General features: G+C 39.6%; 1 pseudogene; it reads left to right on the top strand.

Moving 5' to 3' along the window:
* Positions 1-17,878: 17,878 nt before the first annotated feature.
* LOC131760412 (olfactory receptor 8B12-like) lies at positions 17,879-18,827 on the top strand (annotated as a pseudogene).
* Positions 18,828-21,467: the final 2,640 nt, after the last annotated feature.

Genomic DNA, 21,467 nt, shown 5'->3' with positions numbered 1-21,467 from the left:
TTTCTGCAGGTCTACTTCAGTAACTTTTAGGAGTATTTTGTAATTTTCCTCATTTCTGTTTTGCACATTTCTTATTAGATTTATGCTTGGGTATTTTATTTTATTTGATTACTGTAAAAAGTGTTCTAGGGCTTCCCTGGTGGCTCAGTGGTTGAGAATCCGCCTGCTGATGCAGGGGACACGGGTTCGTGTCCCAGTCCGGGAAGATCCCACATGCCGCAGAGCGGCTGGGCCCGTGAGCCATGGCCACTGAGCCTGTGCGTCCGGAGCCTGTACTCCGCAACGGGAGAGGCCACAACAGTGAGAGGCCCGTGTACCACCAAAAAAAAAAAAAAAAAAAAAAAGTGTTCTAGCTTTCATTTTATATTCTGATTAGTATTGGTATATATGAATTCTATTGAATTACATGTTAATTTTATACTTTGTAATACAATTGTTACTTTTTTGTAGAAGTTTTTCCATGGATTTGCTCAGGTTTTCCAATTATATTAATAAAATCTTCTATAAATAGAGATAATTTTGCCTGATTTTCCTTCTGATTCTTAGCCTCTATTCCTTTCCTATTTATAATTGCATTTCTAATACTTTTAATACAATGTTAAGTAACAGTGGAGACTGTAGGCATCTTGGTTTTACTCCCAGTTCTAAATAGAAATGTCTCTAGGGTTTTCAAATTAAGTTGCTGACTTTTGATCTGAGTTTTATATATTTTATCATCTTAAAGAAGTATCTATCATTGTCTAATTTAAAAGTATTTTAAAAACATGAGTGGATGTTGAATTTTGTCACCTGCTTTTCATCTTCTTTGGGGTTTTAGTCTCTCAGAATTTCCATCTTTCTTAGATCTTTAAGATCTCCATCTCTACAGACTCTTCTACTGCTAAACATATGCAAGCCTGCTTTACCTTTAAAAATTTCCTTTGATACTCCTTCTCCCTTCTGCCTTTTCTGTCCACATTCACAGCTTCAATGATATTTTTTTAAATGTTATATAGTCTTTCCCATGTCTCCCTCTGTACCCCAGTGTCACAATGTAACACTCCTGTTCAGATGCATGTGTATTTTAAAATCTGATTTTTCCATGCCAGTGAGGACTTCATGTCTGATTTTCAGGGCATTCTTAAACCATAGGTTCAGCACCTGCTCATGTGCCTTGACTACAGTCCTGAAATTTAGGCATGAGGCCACCAAGTGGAATGAATTGCTCTGACTTGAATTTGCAGGTGTTATGCCCGCTCCAATTTTTCAATAGGTATGAAGTTTCAGTTATACAAGATGAATAAATTCCCGAGATCTGCTGTACAACATTGTACCTACAGTTAACAATGCTGTATCATACACTTAAAAATTTAAGAGGGTAGACCTCATGTTAAGTGATCTTACCACAATAAAAACAATTATGACACAGAAACAAAAAACATAATATAAAAAAAAAAACCCCACTACATTCCATGTCATTTTTATGAGAAAATACACAGCATTATTTAAGAAAGTAAATTCTAGAAAAAGAATGCACCATCATTCAGTTAACACCATGTTTTAGAGGAAACTCATTACAGCAACTGGGTATAATTTTTCAGTTCTTTTTCAAATGCAGAAATGATGGGATTATGGAATAATTGTTGAATAAAAGTATGAATCATTCATATAGTGAACTTCTACCTTAGCCAAAATAATAGAGAATATGTACTCGGATTCTTGGCCTCCAAAAGTGAGGTATCTTTAGAAAAATGTCATCATGGCTATGTGTGATTCTTCCCTGCTGTCTCTACATGGCACATTACTGCTTCCATGGAGTCAACGGTAATAAAGCATTTACTTCTCTCACAGATTTTAAGCCACTTTAAGGCAGCTTTCATTGTTATTTGATAACGTAAAGTCTTGAGTAGTTTTGAAGTTTCTATATAATTTTATTGAAAAAGGTAATCTGATGAGGGGCTTTGCCATGTTGAGTGTGGTACAACCCTAACCAATTGCCAGGTCCACAGATTGTGTTTCTGAAATTTGTCATCGTTCCCGAGAGCCAGCATAGGGATTTCCACCTAGAGTCAACCCTGCACCCTATCTATGGCTCTGGAAGAGGGGGTCCTGTTTCTACTCCTTGGATAAGCAGTCCTTGGGGGACTGAAATTCTGTGCAGAAGTCAAAATGAGCTCTATTTGTGAAAACTACATTTTCTTGTTTCTTTTACAGATGGTCGTCCTAGGAGAACACCTGAGGGAAGCTTCTTTGGGTTCCAGCCAGATCTTGATATAAACACATGTAAAAGAAACCCCCTTTTAAATATGTTATGGCCACAGTGCCATGGACAGATGATGTGTCCTTTCTTCAATTGTACGGCAGTATCTGGGCATGGCCTTCATTTGAGATCATGGTCTTTGGCTCAGAATTGATTCCAGGATAATGCAGCATTAATTTTGCCATCACAGGAAAAAGAAGTATACATGCTTAGGGCATGTATACTTCTTCCTTCCCTCTTCCTACACCATCCAAGCCTTTTTCCTTTTAGGGGGAGCAGAGACTGTAAGACTCTACTGCTGACCCTAAGCTGAACAACGGCTAGTGGTGTATGGTGGCATCCCATGTCTCTTTTTGTCTTTCTTCCTCATATGAAGGCCTGAAAACCGAGTGTTTTGGAACTACCTCTTTCCCTAATGTTGTTCTGGGGTGGGGAGTGACTGAAGCAATGGAGGCAGAGATCATGATGTCTCTAGGTCTCTTCCCAGTTCTCATTCCTTATTCAAGATGTGGTTCCTAGGCTTCCCTGGTGGTGCAGTGGTTGAGAGTCTGCCTGCCGATGCAGGGGACACGGGTTCATGCCCCTGTCCAGGAAGATCCCACATGCCGTGGAGCGGCTGGGCCCGTGAACCATGGCCGCTGAGCCTGCGCGTCCGGAGCCTGTGCTCCGCAACGGAAGAGGCCACAGCAGTGAGAGGCCCGCGTACCACACACACACAAAAAAAGATGTGGTTTCTAAGCAACTTGGGAAATTACCGAACCTCTCTGAGATGTTGCATCTATGCCTTTGCTGTTTCCTGTGATGGCAGACTGGGCTTCCAGTGCACACTCTAGTTTAGCTCACCCTGAATCATTGGCCTCCCTGAGCTTCTCATTGTGTTGGGACATTTCTCAAACAGGGGGGTGTATTCATAAGTGTAGAAAGAGACAGGAAGGCCTTTTCTTGTGTTAAGACTAGTCATTCTCCTGTTACAGCAATAGAAGTTCTCATTTCTGAGTCATGGAATTTTGGCCCATAAAGAGGTTCTTTTCTCCTACCTGCTGAGATGACTTCCCTGAAGACAGTGGCTGTGGGAAATGTCTCAACGGTGACTACTTTATTTTTATTTGTTTCACGAATGGACAAGAACTCCATCCCCCAATCTTCTCCTTATTCCTAGAGCTTCGTCATTTTTACTGGGCTGAATTCTCTCCTCAACATTCTCATAGCTTGTCTTCTCAGATCTCTCTATTCCCTTGTCATTTCACTTAAAATGATAACAAACTCTGTTATCAGAGAGGAACATCATCACCAATTTGAAGTGCAAGATTCTGCTCTTCTGCTTCTTTGTCATTAGTGATCACTGTCTTACTCCTTGTGTCCTGGGGTCACCATGGGATCTATATCCCTCGGGAATGTTCTCTGCTGATGCTTGGCTTGTTTGGGGATAGATACTGGTGGTGTCACGCCCCATCCATTGGCAACGGTCAGACTCTCTTTCTGGGACAACACCATCAACCACTGCATGTGATATAAACAGCTTCTCATCAACGTCTCTTTCATCAGCACTTGTTTCACAAGCTGGGGGATTCTGTAGTCATGTGCATTAGACTGAGCATCTTCTTCTCTTACATACTCATGCTTTCCACCAGCCTCCATTTCCTCACTCCTGAGGCAGAGTCAAAAGCTGTTTCTTTTTCTTTGGATCAAGGAAATGCTTGTACCTCAGCTTACCTCCTGGGACTAGGAGCTATAATGGTGGTTCTCAAATTAAGCCAAGAATCTGAATCACTTGCAGCATTGCTAAAACATAGATTCCAGGCCCCATTCATAGTGTTTCTGGTTCAGTAGGCCTGATAGAGACTTAAGCATTTTCATTCCTAGGAAGTTCCCAGGTGATGCTGCTGCTGCCACTCAGTGTGAACCAACCACTGAGAACCACTGGGCAATACCGTCATCTTCTACAGCAAAGTAGCAGCCACGCTGAACAATCCACTCAACAGCTAGTTTCCTGAGATGAAAACTCTGAGAAAGAAAACTCTTCCTTTGAGTTAGAGAAATACTGGTATATCAAGTATGTTTTATTTTTGAATTTTTTCATGATACATTCTGAATTCTAAATGTTTTCCTTCTAAAAAGTGATAGTCCTAATTTGTCCTCAAATGGTTTTTTCTCACCTTTCCTTTGTGTACAATCTTCTCCTGTACTTTTCATTTGGTTTCCTTCCCCTCATTCCTGGATTGGTTTCCCCAGAAGACCCTGAGATATTCATGTGATAAGTGATTTGTTAGGAAGTATTCCCAGTACAGAATGAAGAAGTGAGATTCAGGGAGACTGAGAAAGTGTGTAGTATCAAGCAAACTCTGATGATGGGCAACTTTGGCTCAAAGCCTGCATGAAGTCTTTGAAGACATTGTGCTACATACCTCAGAACTGTCGTGAGCAGGGCCAGGGATCTGGAGTATTTACACCCTGGCACATGTCCATCACGGGTTCAGGGGCACTCCAGGGATGTAACCCACCTGGCACTCTGGGCCCTCCTGTGTGCGGAAAGTAGCTCTGGCATCCTGGTGAAGCTCTCTGGCAATTAAAATAGGTGCTAGCTGTTGGGAGTTTGTGAAAGCGTGCTTGAAGATGGTGTGCATCAAAATGAGAACAGGATCTGAGGGGACGCAGGTGGAACACTAACAAGTATTTGGTATACTTCCCAACTGTCAGAGGTGTTTCTATGTTACTGATGTGACATTAAGGAGAGAAAAGTTATATCTGAATTGATCATTTGTCATTTGCCTCCTTCTGGACATATTTGCTATTCTTCATACGTGATCATGAACAAAATCCGTAACACAGTTTATGTATCTTTATCTTACGTTGGTTCTGCTCATTGTAAATACATGATTCCCTCTTATAATGGAAAAGAAGAGGTCTGTTTTCCTGTTAGTGGTATCCTGGCTTCTTCTGCCTGTTTTCTTCCCAGATATTTAGAGCTGATTCCTTCCCACTTAATCTGGTATTATTCCAATTTTGACAAATACGAGCGGTTCTTCAATAGCCCTCAAACTCCTGGAGGATATTGGCAACTTCTTGCTCCTCCTAACTCTCCTGTCAGGTGTCCCCCAAGATGCTTTGGAAGTAGACGATCCAACATTCTGTTTTTCCTGACCATCTAGGCTTCGTTCATAGGGCTGCATTTCTGCCTATGCTGGATATTTTCATTTGTCCCTGCAAGTCCATTCTCTATGCGTATCCATCCTGCTCTCTCCCCAGGAATCTGACTGATAAGAACTGTATTAGCAGACTCTCTTGCCCTCTCTCATTAGCAAGCAATGTGTGAAAAGAAGAGAGTAAGGGCAAGGTATTTATTCCCCTGGCCTCCTCTCTGTGGGAGTGCTAGGGCTTGCATTCATCCACCAAGAGTCACACTCAGGTCAAGTGGCCCTCCCCACACTGCTCACTCTTCTTGCCACTAATCAGACCTAGAAGTGGTAATGGTTCTCCTTTCACTAATCCTGGGATATTGCACAGTCTCCTCTGAGTTTCCTATATCCTACCCATACTTTAGAAATAGTTCCTATTCTCTCTGCCTAAGCAAATGTTAGGACATCTTGTGCATCCAGAGAGCCTAGCTGGTGGGCTATAGGATCAGTTTTGTAAAACCTCATCCAGACATCTCTGGTATTCTTGCCTACTCCACCAACCCACAGGACAGAGTGACAGATGTAGGCCAAAGATTATGGTAGACAATTACACATCTCTCTGCCCCTCTTTCCTCACACAAATAATGACAGAGTTGAATGCCCTGTCCTTTCTCTGAATTAAGGAACGTTATTGCAAGCAAGAAGTTCTGGTGAATTGTTCCAGAGCAGTGTCCACCTTTTCTCTTCTTAAAGTGACATATGGTTTGGGAAAGTAGACTACTCAGATAGCTCTGATTTTGTGTACTTGCCTAAATTTTGCATAGAATGACCTGGGTTCCCAGAAGCAGGGCTGAAAACTGACTAATACAGGGAAAGGGAAGGGAAATAGTCTTTGAGAAATTGTAGTCTTCACCTTTCTAGTTACTTTCTCAAGATGATTTGAAAAATAAATGTTTCAACAGTGAAGCATTTCTGAGCTATATCTATAGAATGATGGAAGCAAGAATTTAACATACAACTATGCACATATGTGAACTATGTACTTATATGTTTACCCACAAAAGGCAACCTGGTTTGAGCAATTATGCCTCTTCTCTGTAAATGGGCCAATTCTCTCTGGCCAAAAGCAGATGATTCCTCTAAAATGGGTACCTGTCCTTCCACGCCCTAGGAGAGTAAAGAATGGGAAGAAACTTTTCTCCCTATCCATATCCTTGTTCTCCTCTTCTTTAAGGGAGAGGAGTGACATTACTGCTGAAGCTGGGAAACTGAACTGGGAATGAATGGCCCAGTCCCCTTTGGGCTCTCTTTTTAGGACTGGCCTGTCCTCTGGACCAGTATTAGTCTCCCCCTTCATGTGTCCCATACCCCTTGGTAGGGAAGGCCTGATGTTGTCCATTTTTCCTATGCCTGGGTTCATCAGACTTATCTGGGGAAGACAATGAGGGAATTAAAGAAACTCACTGTGGCTGCAGAGCTAAGCTGTATCCTTCCAGTTAATTCTATTAGCATTGAAGCTCACCTTTTGATGTCCCTTTTATGAGGCTCCTGTGTCTCATTTCTCAGTTAGTTCTCTACTGAAAGTGCAGAGAGTAGGATGAGTGATTATCATCCTTAACATCTCCAACAATCTCCTTTCTGCCCTTTCATACACTCAGTGATTCAGCCCGTACTATCACTTGTCTTTGCCCAAATATGAAAGGATTTACTGGGCTTCCAGTTTTTGGGTGTTTTTGAGTTGGTCTGCCTGTGATGCTCTCCTCCACCCTCTGCTGTGAACCCACTTATTATTCAAGACTCATAGCCATATATTTCTAGTATGTGATAAACCCGGTAACACATTTTTTAGCAACAATAGTAATGTATAATGAGACATGGTTTCAGAGTGACGATTTAAAGTATAGTAAGTTAAAGATATGGCCGTTAACTTGTTATAAAGGCAAAAATACACCATATACTGAAACATATAATTATTTTATGTCAAAAACCAATTCTTTAATTTTATGCAATGGATTGATTACCTAAGGAAACTCAATAGGCAACAAAGTGCAATTAGATGGCCCATGAGAAATAGACCTCTATGAGTAGATAGTAATGGAGTTCATAGACTTCTGGTTGCCAAGGGCAAGGCAGGGCGGGGTGGGAAGGACTGGGAGTTTGGGGTTGGCAGAGGCAAACTATTACGTATAGGATGTTTAAAGAACAAGGTCCTACTGTATAGCACAGGGAACTATATCTTGTGATAAATCATAATGGTAAACAATATGAAAAAGAATATATATATGTGTGTGTATGTATAACTAGTCACTCTGCTGTACAGCAGAAATGAAACACAACGTTGTAAGTCAACTATACTTCAATAAAATTTTTAAAAATGAATAATGGATAATAAAGTAGAAAATGCTTTCTCATGAAAAAAAATAAAATGGAGTTCAAAACATTGACCACTTAAAACCTAAGGACTATCTATGTATGGTATATGTTAAATAAGCATTTAACTAACAGTAATGTCATCAGCTTTTTTTTTTTTTTTTTTTTTACTTAGTTTATTTATTTATTTTTGGCTGCATTGGGTCTTTGTTGCTGCGCGCGGGCTTTCTCTAGTTGCAGCGAGCAGGGGGCTGCTCTTTGTTGCGGTGTGCGGGCTTCTCATTGAGGTGGCTTCTATTGTTGCAGAGCACGGGCTCTAGGTGCGTGGGCTTCAGTAGTTGTGGCACATGGGCTCAGCAGTTGTGGCTCGCAGGCTCTAGAGCACAGGCTCAGTAGTTGTGGCGCATGGTCTTAGTTGCTCCGTGGCACGTGGAATCTTCCTGGACCAGGGCTCGAACCCATGTCCCCTGCACTGGCAGGCAGATTCTTAACCACTGCACCTCCAGGGAAGTCCCATCATCAGCATTAATACACATGAAAAAGAACTTGGAGATGCACTGATAGCCTGCATTATTTTATAAATTTGCACCTACAACAGTATTCCCCTCCACAGGGACATATTCTTACTTAGCCACCAATGAAATCTTTAGTAATTGAGCAGTCACTGTATGCTGGACACAGTCCATGAACCACGATAATGATTTCTTCACCCACTTGACAATGAGTTAAGTCAATCCCTAGTCCCTATCTCACTGTATTTTTGATTGGACCAAACTGAATTAGTTACTCCCTGAATTAGTCCAGTCCTCTGAGAAGGGGATGTCAAGACAAGCTTAGGTGTGTAACATCTGTCAGGGAAAATGAGGCAGGAGCTAGAGGAAGCTGGGAGAGCCATCAGACTGGGAAGGCTGATGGTAAGGCTGACAGAAAATTCTTGAGCCAAATTCCATGGGAGGAGGCCCGTATCTGGCAAGAACATGCCTGCTTTAAAACCCCTGTTCTTTTCAGTCATTTTAGCTGGGGGTAGCCTGTAGGAAGCATGGCCTCAGTACTAATGTGGTGATGACTGATTTCAGAGGGTAGCAACAGGGATGATCAGCCGTTCACACTTCCTGAAGTAGTAGCTCTGAGAATTACATGTTCATATCACCACAAGGAACTCAAATATACAATACAATGATTATTTAAGAATTATTTTAAAAGATCATTCAATGTTTAAAGTAAAAATGAGAACAATGTGTTATGGTGGTGTTTATAACATATGATGAAATAAAATATATGACAATGATCACAAAGAATGGAAGGGAAAATGAAAGTATACTTTTTAAAGGTTTTTAATATTTAAAGAGTGCTAAGCTTTTATTTCAGGATAGATTTTGATAAGATAGTTATATATTGTCATCACTATTAGAAACCACTAATAAAATGTGATACAGTTAATAAGCCAACAGAGGAGATAAAAGAGAATACTAGAAAGTACTCAACTAATCTCAAAGAAGGCAGGAAAAGATGGGAAAAAAGGAACAAAGACCAGATGGGATGAGTAGAAAACAAAGAGCAAGACTTTAGATTTAATTCAAAAATTATATTGATTATAAATAGTCTAAACATGCCAATTAAAAGACAGAAAAAGTTACACTGGATAAAGAAAAAATAAAAACTCACTTATACACAGTTTAAATAAATCACATTTCAAATGCAAAAACAGACGTTTTCTTAAAACAGAGAATGGAGAAAGATATACTGTGTAAGAACTAATCATAAGAAATCTGAAATAGCTATATATTTCTGACACAGTAAACTTCAGGACTTGAAATATTAACAAACATAATGAGGCATATTTTGTAATAATTCAAGTATAAAGTAATAAAAACATATAATTCTAAATGTATTACACAGAACACGTTTACCACCACCTAACAACAGACCTTCAAATACATAAAGCAAATGCTGACAGAACTGAAAGGAGATACAGAAAAATTCACAATAAAAATTGTAGGTTCAACATTCCCCTTTCAGTAGTTGATAAAACGAGTAGACAGAAAATCGTTATAGACACAGAAGACGTGAATAACTCTATCAACTGAAAGGAACAAAGTGACATTTATGCAAAACCTCCCTCAACAATAGAATACGGATTTTTTTTCAAGTGCACATGGACAATTCACTAAGATAAACCAGATGCTGGGATACTAAAGAAGTTTCAATAAATTTGCAAGAACCTAAAGTGTACAGAGTATATTCTCTGACTACCGTGGAGTTAAATTTTAGAAACTAAGAAGAGATCACTGCAAAAACAATGTCAAGAGATAAGATCATGCAAGAATAGGATTTAGTACCTCTACGGTTTGGAAGAGAAGGAAAGAGAAGAAAGAAGCATAAATTAAATTTGACTAAAATTTTGAGCCCAGGGTACCATGAGTAGGATGGCAGAGATGAAGAAATAGGAGTGGAGATGGTAAGGAGCTAGGTTTTAGGCTATTTGGAAATTGAACTACACATTCTTTTTTTTTAAAGTTTATTTAATTTATTTTTTATTTTTGGCTGCGTTGGGTCTTCGTTGCTGTGCACAGACTTTCTCTATTTGCGGCGAGCGGGGGCTACTCTTCCTTGTGCTCAGGCTTCTCATTGAGGTGGCTTCTCTTGTGGCGAAGCACGAGCTCTAGGCAGGTGGGCTTCAATAGTTGTGGCTCGCAGGTTCTAGAGTGCAGGCTCAGTAGTTGTGGTGCACAGGCTTAGTTGCTCTGCGGCACGTGGGATCTTCCTGGACCAGGGCTCGAACCTGTGTCCCCTGCATTGGCAGGCAGATTCTTAACCACTGTGCCACCAGGGAAGCCCTGAACTACACATTCTTTTTTTTTTTTTTTTTTTTTTTTTTTTTTGTGATATGCGGGCCTCTCACTGTTGTGGCCTCTCCCGTTGCGGAGCACAGGCTCCGGACGCGCAGGCTCAGCGGCCATGGCTCACGGGCCCAGCCGCTCCGCGGCATGTGGGATCTTCCCGGACCGGGGCACGAACCCGTGTTCCCTGCATCGGCAGGCGGATTCTCAACCACTGCGCCACCAGGGAAGCCCCACATTCTTAAATAACCCAATTTTGAGAAAGAAACCACAAGGGAAATTAGAAAATATTTTTGGACTGAATAAAAAATGAAAAAAAAAAGCTAAGCATTTTGTGGTGTAGCTAAGCCAGTTTCTGGAGGGAAATTTATAATTTTAAATGCCTATATTAGAGGAGAAACAAAGTTTAAAATTAACAACCAATGTTTCTCACCTTAAAAATCTAAAGATAGAAAAGCAAACTGAATCCAAAGCGAGAAGAAGGAAAGAAATGATAAAGATGAGAGTGTAAATTAATGAAACGGAATATCAGCAATTAATAGAGAAAAACAATTGAAACTTAACAACTTTTAAGAGATCAAGAAAATTGATAAAATACTAGCTAGGCTCACCAAAAAAAGATATAAAACAAAAATTAATAATACCAGGAATGAAAAGGGGGCAATCACTACAGATCCCAAAGATATTTTTTAAAAAATAAATAAATAGGGCTTCCATGGTGGCGCAGTGGTTGAGAGTCCGCCTGCTGATGCAGGGGACGCGGGTTCGTGCCCTGGTGCATGAAGATCCCACGTGCCACGGAGCGGCTGGGCCCGTGAGCCATGGCCTCTGTGCCTGCGCATCTGGAGCCTGTGCTCTGCAACGGGAGAGGCCACAACAGTGAGAGGCCCGCGTACCGCAAAAAAAAAATAAATAAAATAATAATAAAATAAAATCCTATTAAAAAATAAATAAATATTATGAACAACTTTACCCTGATAAAGTTGATATCTTAGAGAAACTGGGATATTCTTCAAAAGATGCAAATTAGTAAAGCTTACAAAAGAAGAAACAGAAATCTGAATAGTCCTAAATCTATTAAAGAAAATCCTTCCCAAAAAGGAAATTCCAGGCTTTAATACTGAATTCTTCTAAACATTTAAGGACAAAATATAGATTAACAGTGATATGGAAGAAGTAAATTGGAATGCAAGAGTTCAATTTATTTAAATTCATTTTCATTTCTTCTTCTTTCCCTTGGATGCACATAAACATTAGTTAATTCTCATACTAGAAATTCTCTCTCTCTCTTATTTTGGCTTCTGTGAATTTCATGAATTCAAGAAATATTTACTCACCCTTTGACTATTTTGTCTTTAAATATTTCTAGTTGGAACAATTCATCATTCTTCTGTGATCAGAGTATCCTAATTTGTATTTTGACCCCTTTCTTGCAAGTTCTTTTCCTCCATTGCCAATTTTTTACTTTTCCTTTTGAAGATATTTGCCAGCATTTTATCATCTAGTCTAAAATCTAGCTCCTTATCCTTTCCACTCCTTATTTATTCATTTCTGCCATACTGCTCATGGTTCCCTGGGTTCAAAATTTTAGTCAGATTTAATTTCTGCTTCTTTCTTCTCTTTCCTTCTCTTCCAAACCACAGAGATACTAAATCCTGTATTTCCATGTTCTTATCTCTTGATACTATTTTCGCTTTACTATTTCCACTGCTTGTGAAACCTTAACTGATTTTCCTGCTTTCAGTCTGTCCCTATTTTAACTAATCCTGTGTGCCACTACAGTCTTAAATATTTTTCTCATTCAAAGGTACAGATCTGAATAGTAATGACGATAATAGCAGTAACAACAATATAGTATTTTTTGTGTCTTCTATGTTCTATGTAATGGAAGATACATCATTTATGATTATTATCCCCATTTTAAGATGAGTAATTTGAAGCTCAAAGTTCCCAAGGCCACACAGCTAGTTAAGTGTCAGAGCCAGGAATTATAAAGGTTGGTTTGATTCCACATACAATTTCTCATTTAACTGGGATATATTTCAGAGTGAGAGAAGCTGCTACTAATAATAATTTTGGGGGGACAAGAGATGTTAAGTAGGGCCAACCCAAATGAGCTAGAATTTATAGTACCCCACTAATACTATCTTCTACTTCCTCTCCAATAAAGACATAGGAAAGTTGGGCAGTCTGCTTTGGGGACAAAGAAGATGTGTTAATTTTTGTACTTGTTGAGTTCAGGGTGACAACAGGACAGCATACTGGAACATTTTAATAGAGAGGTTGTATACACAAGACAGGGAATTAACAGAAAGATGAGAACTAGAGATACAAACTTAGGAACTAACAATAAAGAGGATGTTGTTGAAGTCATGAATGAGCTCACCAAACATTTAAGGAAGAAGAGGCCCAGATGGTTGAGAACTAAACACCGGAAATTTTGAAACATGAAGGGAATAAAGTGGTAAAGAGACAGAACATGAGATGCCTGTATAAGACTGTAAACCCCTTTGGGGCAGGAACCATTTCTTCTGAATCACTTTACCTGGCATTTTAATGTGTCAAGTAAAATACATCAAAAACCAACTGAACATTAAGTATCATACAGACCATATGACTTCTGATAGATTGATTTAATGTTATGCCTGTCCTTAGACCCTAACTGAAGTCATGTCAAATGAAGACATTTCAGCTGCCATATTTTCTCTCTGTACAGGCTCTTCGACTTTTTTTTGGTTGGAATTATGGCTTATTCTTGTATTTCTCTTGTGTGGAGTGAAGGGTACACCACTCTGGTGCTGACTGAAGGCCTACCAGACATTTGAGGGTTAGTGAATATGCGTGAGGCATATGTACATAGACACTGCATTATACAGAAAATTTCCACATGAGTATGTTATAAACCATGTCTCACATATATTTTAGTGTTAGCAGTTAGTAGACAAGGAATCCATTATACATAGATTCGAGTTTTGGGAAAGAGTTCTGCGACAAAAGTAACTTAATCAAGAATATTTATTTCTATGTTTCTCTCTGCTTGTACTGGAGAAAGTGAACACTGAAAATGACTTTAGAGAAGTCCTGGTTCACTTGAAATAAAAACTTGATGCATTTAAAATACAATTTCCATGGAAACTGTCTCTGAAATGACAAAAATCTCAGCAGAATTTTCCCTGGTGTTGCTTCATGCCTGCAAGAACCCTCTAAGATTCCTAGAGGAAAATGAACATTTAATGAACCCCTAAGCTCCTCTTTGCCCTGGGGTCTTAAGAAGAGCTTATTTATGGTGGTTATTCTAATTTTTTTTATAATGGATTGTTTTTCTCTATTTCTTAAATATGTGAAGTGGGATTGAGAATAGGGATTGGGATTCATTTGAGTCACTCTGGACTATGGACAATTCTCAGTGTAAATGAGACAGATGAGACTCCATCATTGCTGAGTCTAAGCAAGTGCTCATTGATGTATGTGTACATACTCATAAACATACAGTGATTTTAGTTGGACTTGCTTGGAGAAAGGTGGACCCCTGCTTTTGTGTTTTGATTTCACAACTTCTCCAAGAGGACTCCAGCCCTTAACTCGTACCAAAAATATATATAACTCATCTGTTAACTTCCCCAAATAGAAATTTATTTTTGTATAGAAAATCTACTATCTTTAATATTTAAAAGACCTTGGTAGGGCTTCCCTGGTGGCGCAGTGGTTGAGAATCCGCCTGCCAATGCAGGGGACACGGGTTCGTGCCCTGGTCTGGGAAGATCCCACATGCCACGGAGCAGCTAGGCCCGTGAGCCATGGCCACTGAGCCTGTGCTTCCGGAGCCTGCGCTCTGCAACGGGAGAGGCCACAACAGTGTGAGGCCCGCACACCGAAAAAAAAAAAAAAAAAAAAGACCTTGGTAAAGAGTGTAGAATGCAAATTGCTACACAGAATTTTATTAGGCTTTATATCAGTTTCAGTCAATAACCTACATTGTGTGATTGTCACTGTCTGAAACCTCAGCAAGGTCTCTTGCCTCTATCCTGTTACTACTGATCAGAATTTTCTCCCTCACAGCCAGCAATTTGGGATACAGTATTGCATTTAAAGTGCAGGAAAAAGACGTGATGCCTTGGAAAGGTGCTCTGTTAAGCCATGAACATGCCATGTTTTGTTAGAGTAATTGTTCTTATCAGGATAAGCTTTTCAGATCTTTCAAGTCGTCGCTCAAATGTCAGATTACTCTGCTTAAAATTGAAATCTGTAACACTTGTGTTTTCTATCCCTTTTTCTCCCTTATTTTCCTTTTCTTCATCACATTTTTCATGTCACATGTTTTACCTCTTTCTTTCATGTATCTTTTGTCTTCTCCCAACTGAATGAAAACTCCATGAAGGCAGGAATCCTTTTTTCTTTTTGTTTTGCTTTTTCACTGAAGAATCACCAGGTCTTAGAAGGGTTTCAGGGACAGGGTATATATTCATTAGGTACTTGCTGAAGGAATGCCATTTTCGTTCAGAATCTTTCATCAACTCCACTTTACCTGGCAGGTTGGCTGCAGAGTTTGTTCTCTGCTTTTAGGTCTTGACAAAAGTTGTTACTAACCCAGTAGTGGGACTGCTGGGTCATATGGTAGTTCTATCTGTAGTTTTTTAAGGAAACTCCATACTGTTCTCCATAGTGGCTGTATCAATTTACATTCTCACCAACAGTGCAAAAGGGCTCCCTTTTCTCTACACCCTCTCCAGCATTTATTGTTTCTAGATTTTTTGATGATGGCCATTCTGACCTGTGTGAGGTGATACCTCATTGTGGTTTTGATTTGCATTTCTCTAATGATTAGTGATGCTGAGCATCCTTTCATGTGTTTGTTGGCAATCTGTATGTCTTCTGTGGAGAAATGTCTATTTAGCTCTTCTGCCCATTTTTGGATTGGGTTGTTTCTGTTTTTTTATATTGAGCTGCATGAGCTGCTTATATATTTTGGAGATTAATCCTTTGTCAGTTGCTCCATTTGCAAATATTTTCTCCCATACTGAGGGTTGTCTTTTCGTCTTGTTTATCGTTTCCTTTGCTGTGCAAAAGCTTTTAAGTTTCATTAGGTCCCATTTGTTTATTTTTGTTTTTATTTCCATTTCTCTAGGAGGTGGGTCAAAAATGATCTTGCTGTGATTTATGTCATAGAGTGTTCTGCCTATGTTTTCCTCTAACTACTGGGCGTAAACCCTGAGAAAACTATAATTCGAAAAGAGTCATGTACCACAATGTTCATTGCAGCATTATTTACAATAGCCAGGACATGGAAACAACCTAAGTGTCCATTGACAGATGAATGAATAAGGAAGAAGTGTCACATATATATAGACAATGGAATATTACTCAGTCATAAAAAGAAATGAATTTGAGTTATTTGTAGTGAGGTGGATGGACCTAGAGTCTGTCACACAGAGTGAAGTAAGTCAGAAAGAGAAAAACAAATATCATATGCTAACACATATATATGGAATCTAAAAAAAAATGGTTCTAAAGAACCTAGAGGCAGGACAGGACGAAAGATGCAGACATAGAGAATGGACTTGAGGACACGGGGAGGGGGAAGGGTAAGCTGAGATGAAGTGAGAGAGTGGCATTGACATATATACACTACCAAATGTAAAACAGATAGCTAGTGGGAAGCAGCTGCATAGCACAGGGAGATCAGCTCTGTGTTTTGTGACCACCTAGAGGGGTGGGATAGGGAGACACAGAGGGAGGAGATATGGGGATATATGCATGCCTATAGCTGATTCACTTTGTTATACAGCAGCAACTAACACAACAATGTAAAGCAATTATACTCCAACAAATATGTTAAAAAAATGTGTGTGAACAAACAACTCATGAAATGGGAACTTGAAGTGGCTATTAAATATTTGGGAAAAAAGGGTTGTTATTAGTTATCTGACAAATATTTGTTTTTAGTAATCAAGATTAAACTGCATAATCAAGTAGTGGAGGAAAATCAGAGAAAGTTTCTTTAGGTTTAAGCTTGGAGAAGGTGCAAATAATTCTTGGTATATTGTAGAGGTGACTGAAATAATGAATATCCTCCTCTGAAGTCCAATACCCCTAATTTTACCCTTCTTGGCTCTAATACTTTCTACATTCCATTAAAATTATGTAAGTACTTGTTTTTATCTATAAAGAATCTCGTGAGATCCTAGAAAGTAAAAATGCTGATTCAGAGATTTCATTGCCACTTACAGGGAGGTATTGTAGCCCAGTGATTAAGACTAAGAAGTTTGGAGTTGAACGGGCTAGGTTTTGACTCAAGATTCGGGAACTTCTAGCAGTGTATGCTCCTCACTTTTAAAGTAGAGACTAATAGGTCTACTATATAAGGTTGTTGTGAGGAATAAACAAGATAAAATTATTTGTGCATTGCTTTATATACTTGGTTTCATATGAGGGTCCTGGGTCAGATACAGTGTTTGGTACACAGTACGTGCTCAATACATGGTAGCAAGAATTATTTTTCCCACACTACTTTGCTCTTAATTGTGCTTAAAAAGATATAACCTGAATAAAAGAATAGGTCATTAAAAGCTGTGTCAAGCATTATCAAAGATGTAAATAAACATTTCTTCTTCCTTAGGGAAGGTGGTCTCTGGAGCAGTGATCTTGAGGGAGTCCCTTGTAACTAGGTCAACTGAGATCTCTAATCCAGAATAAAACTCTTTAGTCTCCTGTTATCCATGTGCATTAGGAAAGGACGCTGTTTCATCCCTGGAAGCTGGACAGAGGCTTGGGGCAAAGCCACAATCAGAGATCTTGTTCTTCTGCTCAGCAAGAGAATCAAGATAAACTAGAGGTTTTGATCCTTAAAGTAGAGAGAAGCAGAAGCAGAGGCCTCTGAGCTCCGAGTTTTCACCTTCTTTTCACCAGGGCATTTGAGTCTCCGTGAAGGAGGTGGATGAGAGCCAGCAGAGCACAGCACTGAGACTCCAAACAGAAGGAGGGTGAGTGCCTGCCTGACCTGGTATGTCCTATAGCAGAGTGGGTACAAGATCAACCGCTGTGAAGCAGACCACCTGAGTTCATTCACCTTCTGCTGAAACTCAGGAGCACTGGGTTTCATGCAAGTCACTTAGGTCCAATGTCCTCATCTGTCATAGGGGGATAATCACAATGTCACACAGCATGTAGAACTGAGCCTATCCCATAGTTAGTGCTCAGTAAATGTTCCTTTTATTTTCTTCGCCATCTCACCTCCGTAACTTCCATTAACTTCCATAATATGTTGCCTCTATTTCGTTCAGTGACTCTTTTCTTTTCCCCCTCACAGGCTCTCCTAGGGGAGAATGGCTGCAGATAACATCTCCCCTGTGACAGAGTTTATCCTCGCAGGCTTAACAGACCAGCCAGAATTCCAGATTCCCCCTCTTCTTCCTGTTTCTAAGTTTCTACATGGTCACTGTGGTGGGGAACCTGGGGTTGATAACCTTGATTAGACTGAATTCTCACCTTCATATTCCCATGTACTTTTCCCTCTTCAACATGTCCTTCATGGATTTTAGTTACTTCACTACCCTCACCCCTAAAATGCTGATGGGTTTTATCTCAAAGAAGAACATCTTCTCCTATGCAGGCTGTATGACTCAGTTTTTTTTCTTCTGTTTCTTTGTATTTTCTGAATCCTACATCCTGTCAGTGATGGCATATGACCACTATGTCGCCATCTGTAAACCACTGGTGTACATGGTCACCATGTCTCCTCAGGTTTGTTTATTTCTTTTGTGGGTGGGGGGGTCTGTGGGATGGGAGTGTTTGGGGCTGTGGCCCATATAGGAAACATAATGTTTATGACCTTCTGTGCTGACAACCTTGTCAATCACTTTACGTGACACCACTCCCCTCCTTGAGCTCTCCTGCAACAGCTCCTACGTAAATTTACTGGTGGTCTTTATTGTTGTGACCATTGGCACTGGGGTGCCCATTGTTGCCATTTTTATCTCTTATGGTTTTATTCTTTCTAGGATTCTCCACATTAACTCTACAGAGGGTCGGTCCAAAGCCTTTAGTACCTGCAGTTCCCATATAATTGTGGTTTCTCTTTTCTTTGGGTTAGGAGCTTTTACGTACCTCAAACCACCTTCTATTTTACCCCTTGGCCATGGGAAAGTGCCCTCCGTATTCTATACTGCTGTTGTGCCCCTGTTCAACCCATTAATCTATAGCCTGAGGGATAAGGATGTCAAAGTTGCCCTGAAGAAAACCTTGAGCGAAAAAATCTTCTCTTGAAAATGACTGAGAAAGGAGCTCCAAGCTTTATCAATTAAAAAAATTTTTTTTTCAGTGAAGGCAACAAATGCCAGGCAGTGCTTGTTCTCCTATAGTTAAGTTTTTAACTTGCTCTTAAGCATTATATTTCTCTACTCCTTACTCCAGCCTAACTATTCTAATCATTCTTTGTTTTATGAAAACAGTTTTCACAGTCATAGAGGGTTACTCTTAAATAGGTCTAAGAAAAGATTTAATCCAGCCCCTCATATGACACATTACACACTGGTGACTAATAAATATTTTGAGGTGGCCCATGGACACACATGTACCTGGTGCCAGAGCTGGGATCGGAATCTAGGCCCTTCAATTTGAATCTACTGTGCTCTGCTTTCCTTTAGCCATGCTTTCTTGATACATCTTTTCCTTGGAAGATTTCATTTCAAAGGTTTTTGTGTATGTGTGTGTGATTTTTTTTCTTTTTTCTTTTTGGCCATACAGCACGGCATGCGTGATCTTAGCTCCCTGACCAGGAATTGAACTCATGCCCCCTGCAGTGGGAGCACAAAGTCTTAGCCACTGGACTGCCCGGGAAGTCCCTCATTTCAGAGGTTTTTATTTTTGCATTTAAAGAAACCTAATTCTATTTACAGTGACGTCATGCAATTTTTCAATGGTTAATTTTTGGAATATTATTGTAAGAATGTTGGAGGTGAAAAATTTGGTGATTTTCGGTCAGAATGGCCATCATCAAAAAATCTAGAAACAATAAATGCTGGAGAGGGTGTGGAGAAAAGGGAACACTCTTGCACTGCTGGTGGGAATGTAAATTGATACAGCCACTATGGAGAACAGTATGGAGGTTCCTTAAAAAACTACAAATAGAACTACTATACGACCCAGCAATCCCACTACTGGGCATATAACCTGAGAAAACCATAATTCAAAAAGAGTCATGTACCAAAATGTTCATTGCTGCTCTATTTACGATAGCCAGGACATGGAAGCAACCTAAGTGTCCATCATCAGACGAATGGATAAAGAAGATGTGGCACATATATACAATGGAATATTACTCAGCCATAAAAGGAAACGAAACTGAGTTATTTGTAGTGAGGTGGACGGACATAGAGTCTGTCATACAGAGTGAAGTAAGTCAGAAGGAGAAAAACAAATACCGTATGCTAACACATATATATGGAATCTAAGAGAAAAAAAAAAAGAAAGAGGTCATGAAGAACCTAGGGGTAAGACGGGAATGGAGACGCAGACCTACTAGAGCATGGACTTGAGGATGTGGGGAGGGGGAAGTGTAAGCTGTGACAAAGTGAGAGAGTGGCATGGACATATATACACTACCAAGCGTAGAATAGATAGCTAGTGAGAAGCAGCCACATAGCACAGGGAGATCAGCTCGGTGCTCTGTGACCACCTAGAGGGGTAGGATAGGGAGGGTGGGAGGGAGGGAGATGCAAGAGGGAAGAGATATGGGAACATGTGTATATGTATAACTGATTCACTTTGTTATAAAGCAGAAACTAACACACCATTGTAAAGCAATTATACTCCAATAAAGATGTTAAAAAATTTTGGTGATTTTGTCTTGGCAAAATTATAAAAAATGTTTCTATATTTTTGGGTATGAAATAAAGTTCCATACAGAATCAAGCATAGTGCCCACTGAGGTGGTGTACAGAGCTCTAAGGACACAGGCTAACTTATTAGACCTTCTAATGGAGAGATATACAGATTTAAGGGAGTTAAAGAAGTTGGATATGAAATTCACTCATTATTTCCACACTAATACGATAGAACTTGGAGCCTCACTTCAAGGGTCTGAATGATGTAACTGAGTAATAGACAGCTTGGGGTGGAAGGGAGCCATTAGAGCAGTAACAACCAACCAACCAACCAGTTATTAGGAAGGCAGATGCCATTGTACTTTAAGGCATTGCATATAGCTATGATCTTTTAATAGTAGGGCATAAGGGAAACAGATGGTGGTCTCAAGACAGGTCATATATTCACAGCATTGGGCAAATGGAGGTACAGCTTTATATAAAGACTCAGAAGAACATTTTTTTTTTTTAGTCTGAACACATTATGAGAAGCAACACTATGTGAGCTGTTTACAAGATACTGTGACTTTTGAACTTTTTTAAGAAAAGTTCTGTTCCATTAGGAAAAAAGGGAAACTTTGGATACACGTTTAGTTTTGTCTTTTGATATGGTTCTGTTCAATGAGGATGTAATCAAAAAAATGAAAGTGCAATGGAGGATTGTGCTTTTAGACTGTACGGCAGAGGGAAAATTAGCTGAATTCAGGATATTTATGGATTGAGGGTACAGTGGAGGTGATGGAGAATCAATACAATATTGGTAAGTAAAAATACAACCCCACCTCCATTTAAATTGAAGTGTAAGCTATATATAGCAAAGTGCACAAATTTTAAGTGCTCAATTAATTTTTTCACATACATAAGGCTATGTAACCACCACCTATACCAAGGTATAGAAGATTTTTATCATTTCAGAATAATCTTGTCTGCCCCTTCCCAATAAATATTACTACCCACTCTCTTTCTGGAAATACCTACTATTCTTACTTATATCATTACAGATTCACTTTGCTCGGTCTTGAGCTTCATGTAAATGTTAAAT

Source organism: Kogia breviceps, chromosome 7 (assembly GCF_026419965.1).
Source record: "Kogia breviceps isolate mKogBre1 chromosome 7, mKogBre1 haplotype 1, whole genome shotgun sequence".
NCBI classification, from domain to species: Eukaryota; Metazoa; Chordata; class Mammalia; order Artiodactyla; family Physeteridae; genus Kogia; species Kogia breviceps.
The sequence above is the reverse complement of the archived record's forward strand: the minus strand, read 5'-3'. Positions and strand labels throughout refer to the sequence as shown.